The sequence below is a fragment of the Nicotiana tabacum genome, chromosome 21, assembly GCF_000715075.1.
Source record: "Nicotiana tabacum cultivar K326 chromosome 21, ASM71507v2, whole genome shotgun sequence".
Lineage (NCBI taxonomy): Eukaryota > Viridiplantae > Streptophyta > Magnoliopsida > Solanales > Solanaceae > Nicotiana > Nicotiana tabacum.
In genome coordinates this window covers 77,101,319-77,121,401 of record NC_134100.1, presented here as the reverse complement: position 1 = coordinate 77,121,401, position 20,083 = coordinate 77,101,319, and the positions used below count along the sequence as shown (strand labels likewise).

The 20,083-nt window shown below is 35.5% G+C and overlaps 1 pseudogene; it reads right to left on the bottom strand.

Annotated features, from left to right (window-relative positions):
* Nucleotides 1–849: 849 nt before the first annotated feature.
* Nucleotides 850–4,119, bottom strand: LOC142175308 (uncharacterized; annotated as a pseudogene).
* Between the last annotated feature and the right edge of the window lie 15,964 nt (nt 4,120–20,083).

Genomic DNA, 20,083 nt, shown 5'->3' with positions numbered 1-20,083 from the left:
TCAAGTTAGAAACTATGAGAATATTATTTAAATCTAATCCCTGTGGGTACGATATTATACTATACTATCTTTGATTAGCGAGCATAATTTAAGTGTGTATTTTGCACTCGTCATTATCTTACTTTCAGATTATCACTGAGAACAAACATATATTATTTCCGTAATTAAACTTACTTTCACAGTATCACCAACTCAACATGTGCAGGTACTTCACCTTCAAGCTGGAGCTTAGCAAAATTTCTTGACATTGTCACGAGCGTCATATTGAGAACGAGGATCAAAAATGATTTTCTCGAGCGCGTTAGCATTTTCCAGGAAAATATGCAACAAGATCAAGTTTACCGGTATGGCCATAGTATCTGCACAACCTGATCACTTTGAGGTGATGGAGAGGACATCTTACGACTTTCTACACTCTCTTTTAGACCTTAAGGGGTTGAACCATAACAACTTTAATTCAAATTCCTTCAGCAGCGGAGCAGCTCCTATCACACGCAACCTAATAGCCTGTTTGGCTAAGTTTTGTTTTCCCCATAGTTGAGGTATTTGGCCAAGATTTTAGAAGAAAAAAAAATACTTTTGAGTAGAATCATAAACACTTCTTTAGAAGCAGGAAAAAATAGTTTCTTCCTAAAGAACTTTTCTGAAAAATACTTGTGAGAAAAATATACTTAGAAGTACTTTTTAAAAGTTTGATCAAACACTAATTGTTAAGCGTTTTTCAAAATTAGCTGATTTTAGAAGCTTGGCCAAAGATGCTATAAGAGACTATGTCTTTCGGTACATGAACACGTACGGCGAATTTCTTGAGCTTGGTAAATTCAAGAAACTTGTAGTGCCCCGGATATTCTAATCCTTCATTAGCAGTTGAGAGAGAACACAGGAAACCCGAGCCAATATGGTATCCAAAGTACGTGTGAAGGGGACAATAATGTCTAACTCAATCAACATAGGAACATTCAAAAGAAATAATTTATGTCCTCATGAAGTCCCAAGTGTTACAAGGTTTGCATCATGGATTTTAAGTGATTTTACATTGGGGCAAGTACCATATGACCAAGTGTTTCAACTTGAGGGAAGGACCAACAACTTCCAAACTTACAAGCGTTCTCGATCCATGAACCACCAATTCTTCAAGAAATGGACAACTTCATGTGTCACATTTACGGACTTCAATAACATTACCTTTATATACTTAAAAGTTATTGGGTCTGGCTGAACTCGTAACTTATGTTCTAGCTGCCATTGGTTGACTAGCATAATGATTGAGACAAGGAGTTGGGCCGGAAAGGTATAACAATAATAAAAACCTCGAGTCTCCTCTCCACCTTTTAACAAGTCCAACTCTGCTGGCAAATGCAAACTAAAGCCACTTGTCAATCTCATGCTGGGCGAATTTGTTTAAATCGAAACAAACACGAAATTTGCCTAATCTCTCAACTTACAGTTTTGCAAAGTATGGTTGATACATCTAGCATACTTTTTCATATGCATTTTCAGTAGCTTGTGATTGAGTAATACTTGGTGTAATGGTTTGGTAGCATCAAAATCAAGCCGAGAAATATATCTCCACAAGTGTAAGTGTGTCACCACCGTTATGGGTTGGCCGTCCAAACTCTATATTTGTGTTAAGATATGTATAAATTATTAATTTACAATCTAATAACTTAAAATGACTAGACCTTAAACTTCAAATCTTGACTTTCAATGCTGAATCAAAATAGGAGTTCACGATGGCACATATAAGAGAGCCTACTCAGCTATTCTGACTGGAACCTGGATCGAAAATTTTGGTATTTTACTATATTATTTATTATCAATAGACTACTCTTGAGTATTTACATTGCCTATGCCTACATCCTTTTAGTAATATACTATTTTTTACTTGAAATATTTGATGTGATTATCATCACATTCATTTTTCTTGCATACTATATTATTTGATTGCTCTCCTTTTTATTACTGTTACAACCCATATTCGCGTACGTTAAATCATGCCGTAAGTTAGTCGATGTAAATCCGAGAAGAAATTATCTTTGAGATTATAAGAAGTTAATCTTATTGGTCTTAAGTGATACAAGGGTTTATAAGAGTGGTTAACAAGTATTACAAGTTAGAAGTAAAACGAATCAAAGATGTTGTAACCTGTATTTTAGGGTAAAACTAGATGTGCTTAATATGCTAAGGAGGTCGTATTTTAAGGTATTTGAATTAGATAATATCCGTATCATAAGTCTTGAAGTCAAGCAAGTTATGAAATAAAAGTCGACAAAAGTTGTCGCAACTTACGTTCATAATTTTACTTAAAATTTAGGTCTAATATTACTAAGATTTTATCTCAATGTACTTGGAATTACGAGGTTATATACTCACCAAATTGAAGACCTACGAATCTAGTTTTCAATGCATTAAACCGTTCATCGATACGGCCTCGGGGTAGAGAGATATTCGCATTTTCGCGAGACTGCGCAAGCAGCTCTCTATGGGACTCACTTAGGCGGTTGAGATATATTGATATATATGAGACACCATAAGCCCGTTTTAACTCAATAGTTTTCACTCTCTTCAGACCCTAGACACCTAAAAACTTTCTATCAAGGTTCTCTCAAGACCCAAACAAAGGGCAAACAACACAAATCAAGTGTCGGGAATCCTGTGGCGCTAGTGAGTTTCTTGTTCTTCTTTGTTGATGCTGATTTTTGAGTGGTTCCAGCTCATGTGGGAGGTTGTTTTAAGTGGTTTAAGTTCTATAAAATACTATCTCAAGCTTTTAATATCAGCCCTAGGTAATTTCAAGTCTTCCAAATTGATTCTAGTGCCGAAAAATCCGAATTGATTGCTAGTTTTGCTTCCTGGTTCTTGTGGCAGCATTGGAAGGATATTTTGTGGTGAAGTAAGGTCAAATTGGAGTTGTTCTATCTGTTTAAAGGTAAGGAACCTCTTACTCTTCATGTATTTAAGATTATCCAAGTTGCGGCTAAGTCGTTGAAGCTAGAACTTATGAGATATCTATCGAATGGCTTGTTAATAATGTTGTTGGTTGGTGGACTGTTTTGGGAGGCTTAATATGATTATTATTGATATTTGTTTGGTATGTTTGGTGATTGTTTTAACTTGTGAAAATTCATATAATAGGGAAGGTGTTGTATGTTTCATCATAAAATAGGTTGCGATCGATATATAATAGTTACAACGCTTAAACGATAACGATAGTATCATTTCTCTATTGTAGACTAAGGAGTCGTGACATTTACATAGCTTGAGGTTGGGCAGTATATACAAGGTTTGTGAGGCTATCCCTTTCCTTTTTTTGTACGATTCTGGTTGTACATAATGTAATGAATGCGCTTCCAAAGATACTCCACTCTTAGAAGCTAGTAGTACTTATATTATTTCCCTTCTTATGGAACGATTGATATTGATGTTGCTTCTCTTATTCTTATGTTATCAATGTTGTTGGTACTTCATGATTCTTATAAGATTAATGATGAAGATTTAGTCCTAATAACATGTACGAAAGATACTGACCTTACGTCGCTCCGAAAGGTTCAGAATGTGATTCCAATGAGTCCAACATACATTATATATATATACCTATTTTACTTTACTGAGCCGCGCTATAGTCGGCCCGGTACGGCACCTATTGTGCAGCCACTGATCAGTTGGATTTTACCGAGCTCTACGTGGTCGGGTACGATTCTACCGAGCCTTATGATGGCCGGGTATATTTTTACCGAACCTATTACGGCTGAAGTACGATATGATAATGATGATGCCCACAGAGGTGTATGTTTTTAAAAAGTATATATATATATATATATATATATATATATATATATATATATATGAATTTCATGTCAGTCGCCCTCAGAAGCACTCAAATGTTACAGGTTGTATCTTCTCTATCTCTCTTTATATTACAGTTCTTATTTATGCTTTCGTGCCTTACATACTCGGTACTTTATTCGTACTGACGTTCCTTTTATTTGTGGACGCTTCATGTCGTATTGCAGGGCCTGATCGACAGGTAGACAAAGCTCCTCCACCACAGTAGGCTGTCCAGTTCAGCAGTTATTGGCGAGATCCCTTCTCTGGACTTACCGTGGTCTTGATATGCATTTTTGTTATAGACATTATGGGTAAGTCGGGCCCTGTTCCGACAATGTTGCAGCACTTATGTTCCTTTAGAGGCTCATAGACAGGTGTCGACTTATGTATAGTTTGGATAGCCTTGTCGGCTGAATTTTGTTGTATAGTTTCTCATGGCAGCTTGTCGGCTCGTACCTTATATATAGCTTCATGACAGCCTTGTCAGCCTATGTTATATATGTTCATGCCATTATCTGTCATTGTTGGTTGTTTAGGATTCATGTCTACAATTTATGTTGATCTCGTCGGCCCTTATGGATAATAAGAAAGGTTAGATAAAATGTACGTTGGTACTCGGCGGGTATGGCCCGAGTGCCGGTTATGGCTCTAGAGTTTGGGTCGTGACAATTACTCTCTATGCCACATTTTATATGATATCATTTAACTGGATTGCAAATTTAAGATTAGTTTGACTTAAGTATTATATAACTAAGTAGCACAATAAAAATATTTAAAATAATAGTAAAACATAATTTTAAAAGGATAATATCACATCAAATTTCACTTTAATTACTTATATATTTGAATTCTAGAAACTTGCGAAAGTTATGTATAATAACATCAATAATAGAGCAATACCAACCATTTTGTATTAGGTTAGCTGGTAAGGGGAACTTAAATGTCATACGGGACTTATCTATGGTTTGTGATATGCTAAACAAATTCTAGGTATATATTAATATATAAATATTCCAATTTCCTCAACAAAAAAGAAAACATTTTTGCGATGTTTTAAACTAAACAGTATGTCATAAAAATTGAGAAAATAAAAAAACTACCCCATCCTTATTCAATTTTGTAACACTCTTTCCATTTAGAGACATCACAAAATGTTTGACACCACCTATTTCTTTACAGCTTTCGCAACTTTCATGAATTTAAATTTATTAAAAAAATTCATATTTTAACTTTGATGTGATGTTTATCACTTTCAACAATATTTTAATATTTTCTTCCATCATCATTTATTACATAAGCCAAATTAATATTTTAAATTTCATTTACTTTCAAATACTATCACATTAAAAAAAAATGGAGTGCGTATAAATTAACCTAAATAGTTGCTTGCAACCGCTTAAACTATAAATAATCAGAAAATATATGTATATATGTGTATAACTGTATATAATCAGTATATAATCTATGTATACCAACTAGAAAAAATAAGAGTCCATTACTCAAATGGTCACTCAACTATTCCAAATTATCTGCTAAAGTCACTTTTCTTTCTTTTGTAATAACAAAGTCACTTAACTATGCCTATAACACTCAAAAGGTCACTCAACAAGATTTTTCAAAATTTGGATTGTCACATACCTATTTTACCCTCTAAATTATAAAAAGTTATCTTCTTTTTATTTATTTTTTAACTTTTTAATATTATAATTTTTCCCTTTTTAATTTATATTATGGACTTACCTATATAATAAATAAATTATTTATAAATTTAAAAAATAAAAATTATTTAAGCATATATAATGCTGGAATAACAAATAATGAGCATAGTAAAAAAATTAATTAGAATAATTTATTCGTAATAATTTTAGTATTAACAACAAAAAATAAAAAAATTATTTACACAATTGAGAATGAAAGAAAATAAAGGTTGTAAAATATATATTCCATACACTTAATATAAAAATACTTATTTAAATAAAGGTATTTTTATAATATACATTATATATGGTTGAAAATTATTCTCAAGTATATTATTATTCCGTAATTATATGAGCTGAAAACTAATTTTTTATTTTTTATTTTATAAATAAAATATATTTTTCTATAGGTAAGTCCACAATATAGATTAAAAAGAGAAAAAACTTAAAATATTTAAAAAGTTAAAAAAAATAATAATTTAGAGGGTAAAATAGGTATTTGACAATCAAAAATTTGAAAAATCTAGTTGAGTGACCTTCTGAGTGCTATGTGCATAGTTAAGTGACTTTGTTGTTACAAACGAAAGAAAAGTGACTTTAGCATATAATTTGGGATTGTTGAGTGACCATTTGAGTAATGGACTCAAAAAATAAACACTGAATCCAAGCGTAAAAATAGCACGGGCTAGCCAGTTTTCGGACTGGTAATTAAAAAATAACCGACGTTTGCAAAGTCATTAAAAAATAGCCACTATTTTGCTGCAATACGGACCGGTCCAACATAATATACTAGAGATTGATGCACATGTTTATGAACTTCCAACATATTATACTGGAACTTCAACACGCGTAAAGTTCCAGCATAATGTACTGGAGATTGGAGCACCTGTATATGAACTTCCAGCATATTATGCTGGACCGGTATATTATACTGAAACAGGGGTTAGTTTGGGTGGTGACAAGTATATTATACTGGAACTCCAGTATATTATGCTGGAATATTTTCCGGATTTTGAACAGTGTTTTCGTTCAGATTTATCTTTACATGAAAAGTGGATATACTGGAACTCCAGTATATTATGCTGGAATATTTTTCAGATTTTGAACAGTGTTTTCGTTCAGATTTATCTTTACATGAAAAGTGGCTAAATTTAGATTACTTTTGAAACTGTGGCTATTTTTCAGTTCACTTGTAAATCTGGCTATTTTTGAATTTCTCCCAATCCAAGCGGCTATATGTGTAAAGATCTTTTGTGATGGGTTCACTACTACTAGTTTATATTGGGTTAGGCCGAGTTGCTAAAACAAGTCTAGGCCTAAGACCCAGGATGCTAATTCAAGAACATTTATCATACGAAAAGGCCATTTATCGTACGCATTTCTGGTAACTTGCGTCGCTGTGCAACTCTTCATCTCCACAATCACAGAGAAATTCTTCGATCGTTGAAACACTAAAATATGGCAGCGTGGACGGCGGCGGCGCGGCAAGCCGCAACTTTCTCTCGGCTCTCCGCTTACAGATCAGTTAACACTACGAGCGAAGGCGCCCTCCTTATCCAGCGGCGCGGTCTAGCTGGTGGCGGTGGTAAATTTTCCTCTTCACTAGATTTTTTTAAAAATTGTATTGGAATGAATTTAGCGTGAGGAGTGGAATTGATATAGAGGAGCCTTAGCGTAGTTGATTGATTGATAAGTTTTGTTTAAATTTCTGGAACTTTAACATGAAACATTGGACTTATATTCAGTATTGGCGTTTCGTTTCGTCAGTAGTAGAATTTTGTTTTATTAGACTTAAAGCCTTTTTGGCCAAGCTGGAAAAATGCTTCTTTCGTAGAAAAGCAGTTTGTGTTTGGCTAATTAATTTAAAAATCACCTTTGAACAATAATTTGTGTATGACCAAGCTTTTAAAAAAATACTTTTATGTGTCAAATTACAAATAATAACATGAAGAGAGATGCTTAATAGTTAATATTATATAAGTAGATAAATAATTATAAATTTTTATTATTAAAGATAATAATTAAGTTTTTTATTTTATTTAAGTAAAATATAAAAATAAAATTGAAAAGTACTTTATTCTTTCAAGATAATTTAAATATATCAAAAATCATCCAATAAATATGAAAGTTCATCCCAAAAGTCATTTTATATTACTTAATAGTTTAAACTAAGTAAGGTTATTTTGGTATATATAATATTTTGCAAAGGGTATTTTTGGTAGGAAGAAAAGTCAAAACTGCTTCTGCTTCCGGAGAGAAGTTACTTTTTTCTGCTTTTTCAAAACTGCTTCTGCTTCTAGCCAAAAACACTTTTTTTTCAAAAAAAAGCTTGGCCAAACACCTCAAATTGAGGAAAAAAGCACTTTTTTGAAAAAAAAAGCACTTTTGGCATGCTAGAAGCTTGGCCAAACAGGCTATTAATGTGGGACATAATCACTTAAATTAGTAAAGGGGAATTCATATTCCATCCGTTCCATTCCATTTTAAGTGTCGTATTAGTATGATATATTAAATTACACATACATTTACTCATACTTTATTACTCCTACTAATACTCACTAGATTACTTATCTTTCAAGCTTATTAATCTTTTCCCTACTCACTAGATTAATTATCTTTCAAGCTTATTAACCTTTTCCCTATTAATACTTGCTGATTAACTGCCTTTTGATCAATTCTAACTCTCCTTAATGACTTCCAAAATTACCTTCTCCATTTTTCATTTTAACATAGACAAATTTGCTGAAGCAAAGTTCTATTCTATCAAACTTTTCATTCTCTTTTCTAACTTAAAATTTAGCTGGAGCCAAATTTTCATTCGTTATTCAAAATTCAATTGCAAATTTTATTCATCTTATAGAAAAGGTTTAACATTTTCAATGAAAATATCTTATAAAAGAAAGGCTTAACCTTTTTAAATATTGAACTAAACATGGCTACTAGATAAATCAATTCAAATAGATCTAAATAGATAAATTTGCCAGTTGAACCTGACCTCCATCTCAATTCAACCTATTCAATGGTTGAGACATCTTCAAAGAGTTACTTTTTGTCTGATTTAAATGTTGTGCCAAATACACAAGAGGATACACAAACGGAAGTAGGATTGCAAGAATCATAGGAGGAGACGCCAATACTCTTGTAACTTGACGTTGTCATTTAGCTTAAAATATAAGATAGAACTTGACGTTTTTGCAACCTATATTTTTGGAGGAAGAAAATCATTTTGTGTTGTAAAACCTTATTGCAACTCGTTGCATGCATATTTTAAAAATGTTGTGCCTTTAAAATGTTTTTTCTTTTCACTTAATATTTTTTTGCTTGTTTGTTTTTTTATTTTGTCCGTATATAAAATAGTATTACTCCAGTAAAATTTGTTATTAATTTTCTATAATATTATGCCTTTTAGTGTTGTGGATTGCAACCAATTTCTAATTGTGCATGCCATTTTAATTTTACTCCAATATTCATGTAATTTTTAGTATCTATATCATCTTTTTTCTTTCAAATTTTAAGCAAATGGGATATAGGCGATGCAAATGTAAATGAGAAATTATCACAACCATCAATAAAAAAAATACTTAAGTAATGATGAACGTACAGTTCAATGCATTTGGAAACAATAAAAATACGGTGTATATCTCCATTGCTTAAGTAAAGATAAATGTAATATTCAGAGGATGTGCACACAGAAGGTTCAACCATATTGATAAGCTGGAGACCCAAGGCGAAAGAATAACTGAAATACATGAGATAAAGGAGGAATATGTATTCTTCTATTAGCAATCATGTGTTGAAACAAAAAATTAGAGACACGAACTTAACTTGACTGTTGGGTTGTTCTAGCATCACAGAAGGGGAGATGGAGTGGATGCAGAAAGAGTTCGATGAACATGAAGCCGTTGAGAGTTTAAAAATGTGTGCCACATTTAAAGCCCCTGGTCCAGATGGGGTTTTATGGGTTTCTTCGAGAAATGTTATATTTTGAAGGATGATATCATGAAGATAGTACAAAATTTTCAAAATTAGGAATTCTTCACGATAGTTTTAATGCTTTATGTGTGGCTTTGATCCCAAAAAAGAATGATGCGAGGGATTCCAGACCAATCAATCCGATAGACAATGTATATGTGATTATTTCCAAGTTATTTGCTAAGAGGATCTCAAGAAAGTGGTGGATAAACTTGTGGATGAACATCATATGGCCTTCATCCAGGGCCGTCTGATTTTTGATGCTACCAATGAATGTGTGGACACCACGCTTGAAAGTCAAGTCCCATGGATCCTATTGAAAAGGCGTATGACCATATCATTGGAATCTTATAAGGATTCTAAAGGATTTGGGTTTCGGGAATAAATGGATTAATTTTATATACTTTCGTATCAGTTAGTCTTGTCAATAGTTCTCCAGAAGGTCCCCTCTGATAGAGGTTTAAGGCAAAGTGACCCACTGGCCGCTTTCTTATATATAATAGCTATGGAGAGTTCATAACATATTGAAGGTTGAAAGTGGGGAAATGGTCGGACGAAAGGCGAAGTGTCTAACTGAGATGGCAACAATCTAAAGATCTCTCACCTCCTGAATGCTGATGATTCTTTGGTTTTTGTGAAGCCGATGTTGCTCAAGTAAGGGACTTGAGATTGATCTTGAACATTTTTCAATTTGTTTCTCTTACATGTGAATTGGAGAAAGAGTATGCTTTTTTCTTGTCAAAGAAGTTACTAATATTCAGGTCTTAGCAGCTATCCTTGGTTGTGAGGTGGGTTCATTGCCAACTACTTATTTGGGATTGTCTCTTGACTCAAAATATATATCAGAAAGTTTTGGATGTGATTTTGGACAGGTGTGAAAAAAGATTGGTAAGGTGGAGGAGTTAATATCTTTCATCATAGGGAAGGGTGATCTTGGTGGGTAATGTGCTAGATGCATGTTGTTATTCCCTTTACCAGCCAAGGTGGGAAAAAGAAGTGACTCTATGAGGAGGAACTTTGTTTGGCAAGAAATAGAGATAAGACAGTGATAACACTCTTGGTAGCAGTGGCGGAGCCACCTTATCAAAGGAAAATTACACTGTGTAGTTTGGTAATTTTTATTTTATATGTATATATCACTATATGTTGACTCCCCTTGATTTATTCGTGTGTTTACTTCTTTATATTTTGCCACCCCTTAGTGAAAATTCTGGTTCCACCACTGCTTGGTAGCATTAAAAAGGAAGGTGGATTAGACAATCGGAACCTGAAAGCACATAACAAGAGCCGTCAGCCGTCTTATGAAATGGCTACCGAGATATACTATGGAATACTCTATGGAGTAATATGTGATAAATATAAACAAGATGGCTAATAGTGCACGAAAAATATCCCTTAAGGGGCTGGGGTTTGAAAATCCATCATGGATGTTTTGGGAACCTTAGGCAGCTAACACAAGTATTAAGGTTGGAAATGGAAGGAAAATCTCATTTTGGAAGGGCTTTCAGTTTATGTTTCAGATGTCTTTGTTGAGAATGCAGTTCAACGCCACAAAAGCAATCAATAGCCATCTTTTTGCTCAAGTTTTGTAACCCGTTTGCTGATTCAAACTTAGTTCACATTGGATGGAAAAGATATTGTTGAACCTTATCTTCAACAATTTGAAACTGAGAAAAATTGGAATGTGACTTGAAAATGGGGAAAACAGTGAGTAGAAATCTAATATCGAGTTCCTGGCTTTGTCTGTCATGTTCTACCACAGTCCACAAGCAAACAATGTGAGCTCTAATGCTTATGGCATTTAAAATATGGTTTTATAATGCATTTGTGTGATTCACTAAAATCATTGATGTTCTTTGTGATGCAGACCATCATGGTCCTCCAAAGGTGAACTTTCGGCAGGACCCAATGAGCCCATCAAAATGGAAAGAAGAGCATGTGAGTTTTTCAGAATGCTTACAATTTTCTTTTCTACTTGTTTAAGCTTTCTTGGGTTTGTTTGGTGGTTAGCATCATCTTGCCTATCCTTGAAACAATCGAGCTTCCTGTTCTTCACTGTTTATGACTTATTCTCTTGTTATTTTTTGATCTTATCGTCATGCTTGTGTTGTTTGGAGCCTTGGACTGCTGAATATCTTATATGCGTTTGGACTTGAATTCTTCTGTCACTTAGTGGCCGTAAACCTTAATTCTGGTAATACTTATGACATTGCTCGTGCCTTGTGAAGTGGAAGTTAGATGCTATTTGTAAGATTAAATGCTACATCTGTGCAATAGTTCTGCATTCTGTCGTCAACTAGTAAGGCAGAATTCTTGCAAATGCGCATGCAACCCTTGTTCCTCACTTCCTGCCACCATTCTACTCCCCGATAGTCCAATACTCTATGGGCTCTGGCTTCGTAAGCTCCCTTCCAATTATCATTGCCCTAACCCTCCTTATCCTACCATAACATCCAACCTCTCAAGATTGCCAATGGCGGCAGTTTGGAATAGGTTTTTCAGCAGTGGTGAGAGATGGTTTGGAGGAAAAGTGGGGATAAAACCATTGGCCCCCCTGGTGGTGAATGTGATTCATATCCATGAAGAAAAGAGAATCTATTTGGGTAGTGATTACTAGCCACTTCAAACTTATTGTTCCAAAATCGTGCAAAACATTTGCCAGGTTTTTCTCAAAAAGCTCGTAAACCTTCAGTACAGAAGCAGGGACTTTTGTATTTTAATAAGTTGGGAAAATTGGTAGCTACAACATGTGTTGGGATTGGAGTTGGGGTGGATGCTTGTTGAAAAATGGTGGACAGAAACAGCTTGAGGGAGGGAGAGGAGTTTGTGATGGCCATCGAGGAGGTTGATGGAGGGGTGTCTAATTCCAGATTCTCTGTAGGGAGTTGTAGGCGGAGGGATAAGAGGTGATGCCAGAAATGTTTGTTGAAGGTTGAGACACTTTCTTCTTTTATTTAGGAAATTATTTTTCTCATTTTTACCCTTAAAATTTGTCATGTGTTTTCATGTGATGTTGGAGACGGCTGGGGACTATAAAAAACCGAATGTCGTAAATAGAGCTTGAAGGGTAATAATTTGATGAATTGTTTCAGTTACTTGCAATTGTTTTGATCAATTCTCCATCATCTTTTCTGAAAGTATCATCTCCATTATCTGTGATTTGATCTGTCAGTATACTCGGTGGAGTTGTGTTGTTGTTGTTCAGACATGGTGGCATTTTCTAACCTTATATAGAACAAAGAAGATAGTTTGGAATCAGCAGCAACATACTTTCACATTTGTGCAGTTGAAGTGCATCCAAAAGCTATTTATTACTCTATTAGTACCGGTTTGTGCAGACACTGTAATTGTTGATTGCATCACTCTTTATATTCTTTTGGGTGTAACATTATCAGAATTTGATTGAGTGTATGCTAATCACTAACACTTGGAGATGGTGTACATCATAAACTTGAAGTTTGATTATGAACTGACATCTAGTGCAGTTTGTGATCGTCTCTCTTACTGGTTGGGGTTTGGCTTTCTATGGAGGTTATAAGCTCTTCACAGGAGGAAAGAAAGAGAAGAAGGAATAGGTACACTTCTTTTGGTATTGAACAAGTTCATTAGAAAACTTTGCCATAACACTTTGTTTGAATCAGATAGGAAATTTACTTTCTATATCCTATACTGAGACAAGTATTTGCTCTCTTATCCACCCATTATTGCAAATGCCTGTGGAATATGCTAGGTTTTATATCTATTATTTAACAGTTTAGCTAGCTTTTACCTGATTGAAATTTGGACTTGTATTTACTGACACCTCAGACAAATTGATTGCTGATATGGTGCCATTATTTGTAATATTAGAGCTAATTTAATCATGCAAATGTTATCATGTATATATGTTGAGTTTGCGAACAAAATCCCATGTTGGTAGTTGAAAAGATTGGGAGCCTACGTATAAGGTGTAGGGATCTCCTAATGATGTGAGGCTTTTTAGGAAAAATTGTAAATCGGACAATATCACATCGTGTAAGAATATCTTCGTGCTGGTTGAGCCCAACAGTATATTGGTACTTTTTTCACCTTGATAAAAGCTGTTTTTCTCAAGCTAGTTGAAATTTGATATTTTCTCTATATACCTGCTCTGATTTACTTGAATCTCTTTGCAGAAAGTTGGTGAATGATCGCACTGATGTCTGGATCGTGTCTTTTCACCTGAAATAAAATAGTTGCTAGGACTGTATGATCTCGTTCAGGCAATCAGGTTGTTCCCCCATTCTTGCTTTGGACTTTGAGTTGTACATGAAATGTCGAACAATTAACTATCTTTTTATGAAGTGTTAGTCCATTTAATAACTTAGGTACATATGCTATTGCGGTTTTTCTTCCACAATACTTCAGTTTAACCTTTTGCAGAAGGGCCATGAGTATGTTATCAAGACGGGCAGCGCAGGATTATGTTCATATTGTTTGCATATCTACTTATTGTTTTTCTTGACATCCAAAATATAAAAGCGTGAGGTGGGGGATGGTGTCTAAAATCCAAAGAGAAGAACCCCCCACCTCTGGTTCTTTTTCTTTTCTTTTGTTGCATATGCAGGCATCCTTGTTTTTTGGTTTCGTTTAAATATTTTTTAATCGTCTATTGTTTCAAATATGGGCAGCCAATATTTTGCACGGGTGAAACTTTTTGCATTTTCTGATGTAGAAATCTCATGCTTGCAAAGCATTGACGTGACAAGTGACGTGATAATTCGGTGTCTATAGTTTAACCTGCCATAATTTATATTTTTATGAACAAGTCATAATAGCTTAGCTACTTTAATGTAACAAAATATTGTTTTGTGATTTTGTTGTTCTAGTGAGAGTAGCGTTCGATGATTATATGTGGAAATAAATCCATGTTCTTTCACGAACTTACCACTCAAAACAAATCTCTTTCAATCCTTTTACATTATCTGTACCTTAAGATTTATGGACAGAAGGTGAAAGCGATGCATGGGAAAATTTATGTTTCAAACATAGCATTCAACTCCAAGTGTGAAACTTGGATTATGAGTGTTTACCTATTAATATCGTTTTTGGTTTTCCTTTTTTTTTTTTAAATCCTTATTTGACATGCCTATTCTTTGATTTGGGCGTCCTAACAAATTCTAGACTTCTCAAATGCACAGCGGGATTATATTAATATCGATTGATTTTTTCTGCACCATATTTTGATCCGATTCTTCTTTGATTCGAATGTCCTTGCAAATCCTTGGTTTCTCGAATACACAATGAGATTTTAGGGTTAAGTCTGAGAAGTCCTATATATGCCGTAGACAATAAATTTGTGCCGAGAAAATAGAATCAAGACCGAAAATATTGCAACAATCGTAGTATTTGATTTCAAATAATATGAGTGTACAATCTCTATGAATCCTCTTATTCTTCTTTCCAATAGTAAATAAATTCAAGGGTCTTTGAGCTTGATCTTGAATATGTAGTTGTTGCCACGAACGATGATCTTGAATTCAACTAGCACAAACTTTGATAACTCGTACTCTTTGAATCTTGATTTGTTTTTCGTTCTTGAGCTTGAACTTGAACTTGATTGCTTGAAGCTTGAAACTTGTAGAGAAATTTTTGGCGTTTGATCCACGAGCTCTCTCTTGCTTCTTGTTATAACTTCTGGTGTCTTTTCTGGGTTATGAAAACCCCTATTTATAGTTATGAAGGGGAAGAGTTATGATAAAAACAAACTCTTTCCGACCAATCAAATTGAAGTGTGACAAGGCCGCATTCGATTGGCTAGAACATGTCACTTGCACACGTGGCACGATTTCATTGGTCTTTTAATATGACTTGGCATGCCTTGTCATTTGACACGTGGCACGATCCTATTGGCTCTTCCGTTTGACTTGGTGTGCCACGTCATTTCCCGTGTGGCACCAAACTGGGCCTCTAGGAAGATGATATATTGGGCCTAATGAAGTGGGCTCATCACTTGTAGCCCAATTAAATGGGCTAGTCCAATGAAATCAGACTTAATTATTTAGTCCATATATATTGGACTTGAATAATTAATCCAATTATATTAGCCCATAATATTTATTTGAACTAATATATTTAATATATAGTCCAAATTATTTTATTGAATCTAAATTCAATAAATTTTGTATGCCTACAAATGCCCCTACTTCAAGACTTGTCTAAGTATAAACATGTTGATCTTAAAAGACTAGGCTTGAAGTATTAGCGATGCATTAAATTTGAAGCTCGAATTTGATAAAATTAACCCCGCAGTATATTTCTTGAGACTTTTTAGAGTCAATTCTTATTTATATAGGAATAATGCTAAGGTAGGTACAAAATATTTAGCACTTGAAAATCCAACATTGCCAATGATTCAATTTTCCCTTCATTCTAAAAGAATCCAACAATAATGGTTAAGCAAGATTAGTTGAATTCATATGTTGCCTTTACTGCATCCACATGGCATTTAATTTGGCAATTTACTTTGCTTCAGACAATAACGTAACCACATAGGACCGTTTGACCCATGATTTGCCATGCAATTCTGAGGCGTAAAAAATTAGTTTTGCTAGCAAAACTCCTTCCTCAAATCGGATACCACCGCCGCCTCAACAAGTCAAATCCTTGTACAAAACCAATTATAGCAATGTCCCACATCGAAAGTTACTTCACAATAGCAGCCTTTAATCATCTATATAATGCAGTGTGCTCTCCAATTTATGAGCATCAATTTGCTGTGCAAAGGAGCCATTACAGGTTTGCCTTCGACAATTAGAAGATACTAGAAGGTAATTTTCTTCTGGTATTTTTTTTTTTTTTTTTTTTTTTTTTTTGTCTTGTTTAACGAGATGATCCATACATGAAGAAGACAATTATAGGGTGTGAGGAGATGAGTACTCATCCCCGTCCAAATATGGGAGAGATTGCTCTCAAGGTGGCCCGACTATCGGAGAGATTGCTCTCAAGGTGGCCCGACTATCGGAGAGATTACTCTCAAGGTGACTCGACTATCAGAGAGATTACTCTTAAGGTGACCCGTCTATTGGAGAGATTACTCTCAAGACGACCCGACTATCGGAGAGATTACTCTCAAGGTGGCCCGACTATCAGAGAGATTACTCTCAAGACGACCCGACTATCGGAGAGATTACTCTCAATGTGAAGGGATGGATACTCATCCCCGCCCAAAAATTGGAGGCCATTTCAAGACGCAAAAGTTCATACGGCATATCGAAGTACAAGTCCATGGCAACAAATAGATGGACAAATCCTCAACATCATATGGAGGACAAATCCACGACAACATATAGAAGGGTAAATCCATAACGAGGCCAATTTAAGGTGCAAAGGGACTTAAACGTTCACCCTAAGATTGGTAAGTATAGTTCCTTTTAAGGACAAACCCACGAAGAGGCCAACTTAAGGTTCAAAGGAACTTAAATGCCCACCTTAATATTGGAAAATTAGAAAGTTTTAACTCGAAGACTTGGTGGACTTGATGACATCAACTTGGACACTTAACGGACTTTGCAAACTTCAACTTGAGGACCGGCAAACTTGAAGATTTGATGAACTTGAAGATTCGACGGACTTTGACGGTTCAACCTGAAGACTTGGAGGGCTTAAATATTTCAACTTGAAAAACGGCGAGTTTGAAGACTTCAACTTGAAGACTGACAGACTTGAATACTTCAACTTGAAGACTTGGAGGGCTTAAATATTTCGACTTGGAGGGCTTAAATATTTCGACTTGGAGGGCTTAAATATTTCGACTTGAAGACCGAAGAACTTGAAGAGCGGCAGACTTAAAGATTTAGCGAACATGAAGACATAGTGAACCCCCGAACTTCAGCTCAAATGCTTGGTAGCCTCCTAAAAAACTATAATCGTCCTATTGAAGACACTAATTTACCATGGAGGCTTGCTCCCTCTAAGTCATATGAGATCCAAGATTCAACAGAAGAATGATATTTCAGCCCAATTTTCAAGTGCTGGTTGAATGAATTACTTCCATCATACTTCATTTGGATAACTATTGGGGCAATATGTATCTTTTGAACTTATGTGACTGAACTTAGAATGAAACTCTAAGCTGCCTACGTACCTCGGTGAAGAGGATCAAGTCATACCGTAGTTTAAAATGGGTGAAGGCTTTTTTTTTAGTCCTAACATTTTCCTAGGCAGCCTCTTTTGAGGTTTCTTTTTTATATCCTAACTTTTGCCTAGGCTGCCTCTTTCGAGGTTTTCAACCTAGCGGACTTTTTTTTAATGTCTTAACTTTTTTCTAGGCCGCCTCTTTCGAGGTTTTCAACCTAGCGGACTTTTATTTTGGGTGGGTCGTACACTGTTTAAACTCATGCAGGCAAGGAGTGTAGGAACATGCAGTTTAGGCTCGTGCATCAAGGAGCATTGCAACTTCAAGGATAATACTTCTTCAAAAATTTGCCATTGATAGGGCCGATTCTCATGCCATCTGCATCAATTAGTTTGTAATCCCCACTTAAATAAGCTTCTTGCACCATATATGACCCATCCCATTTTGAAGTGAAACCTGCTACAGGTTTATGGGAAGTAATAATGGGTATTCTTATGGCAAGAACTTGATCTCCTACTTGAAAGGATCTTGGGCGAACTATTTTATTGAAGGCGCGAGACAATCGAGCTTGATAACATTCAAGACTCTGTTGAGCTTCCAACCTTTTCTCATCAAGAACTTCCAACTTTTCTAATCGAAGTCGAGCGTTTTATTCATCGGTGATCCCTTCTTGAATAGCTAATCGTAATGAAGGTATTTGACGCTCGAGTGGCAATACGGCTTTGACTCCATAAACGAGTGCATAAGGGGTCGCTTGTGTTGGAGTGCGGTGAGTTGTCCTATATGCCCACAGAGCTTCTTCCATACGGTCACCCGTTTGGATTTGGAGACGACTTTCTTTAACAAGTTGCATAAAGTCTTGTTGAATGCCTCGGCTAGACCATTGGCGGCAATATTATACATAAAAGAGTTACGTTGCTTGAAGCCAAAGAGTTTACAAATCTTGTTTATCAACCTATTGTCGAACGACTTGCCATTATCCGTTATTATGTAACGAGGAATGCTAAAGTGATAGATAATGTTTACTCGGATGAAACTTGCAATATTTTCCTACTTTACTTTCTTAAGAGCAACAACTCAGCCCATTTTGAGAAGTAGTCAGTTGCAGCCAAGATGTATAGGTGCCCACCAGAGGACTTTGGCAGTGGTCCAACAACATCCAACCCCCAAGCATCAAACGACCAGGATGCAATAGTCGGATGCAACACTTCATGAGGTTGATGAATAAAAATCTCATTGAATTGACAAGTCTTATATCTTCGAGCGTAGTCCAAGCAATCTTTTACCATCGTTGGCCAATAATATCCCATCCTTTTTATATGGAAGTGGAGCTTTGGTCCAGGCTGGTGTGACCCACATACCCTAGAATGTGCCTCTTGCAAAGCTTAGAGTGCTTTTTCTTCTCCTAATCATCACAACAGTACTCCCTTGAATGACGTTATGTATAAAGTATCTTTGTAGTAAAGGAAGCGAAGTGCACGACGACAGATTTCAGTCATTCTCCTAGAATTTTCTGGAAGTATCCCATATCTTAAGTAGTCGATAATGGGTTGTCGCAATTTTTCTTTCTCAGCTTCAAAAACAGCGACATGATACTTGAGTTCATTTTCTTCACCTTCAGCCTCATTTGGCGGTGATTCTACCCATTTTTGGCAGACAATAACTTACACTTGATCAGGCAGGGTTAACAATGAAGCTAAAACATCAGCCTTCTTATTTTCTTTCCTTGGCACATGTTGAATAGTCACGTCACTGATCCACCCCATTAACTTTTTAGTATAATCATGATATGGGCATAGTTCAGGCTTCTTGACCTCGTAACTACCTAAAAGCTGGTTGATCACCAACTGAGAGTCACCAAAGACTTGCAATTGCAACCGCTTCATTTCAACAACCATTTCAAGCTCAAGTATTAGTTCTTGATACTCAACAACGTTGTTAGAGCAGCGTTGCATCAATGTAAAAGAGTAGGGCAGAACTTTACCCTGAGAAGTGACAAATACTACACCAGCACCATCTCCTCCGCGATGTGCAGCACCATCAAAGTACATCTTCCATGGAGGTTGAACTTCAATGATCATTGCGCCCTCATCAGGTAGTTCGTCAGTTAGCTCCTAATCATCAGGTATAGGGTGATTTGTCAAAAAGTCTGCTAACACTTGTCCTTTTATAGACTTTTGAGGGATGTACACAATTTCAAATTATTGAAACTGGAGGTACCACCTTGCTAGTCGATCACTAAGGACAGGTTTTGACATCACGAATTCTATGAGATTTGCTCCAGAAACCAAACGAATAACATGAGCTTGAAAGTAGTGCTTCAACTTTTGGATTGAAAAGACTATCGCCAAACATAACTTTTTGATTGGCGAATAATTCAGCTCATTTGGTTTCATCATCCCGCTCAAGTAGTAAAGGGAGTTTTCTTTCCCTTCACTATTTTCTTGGGCCAACAACGCTCCAACAGATATTTTTTGTGCTGAAATATATA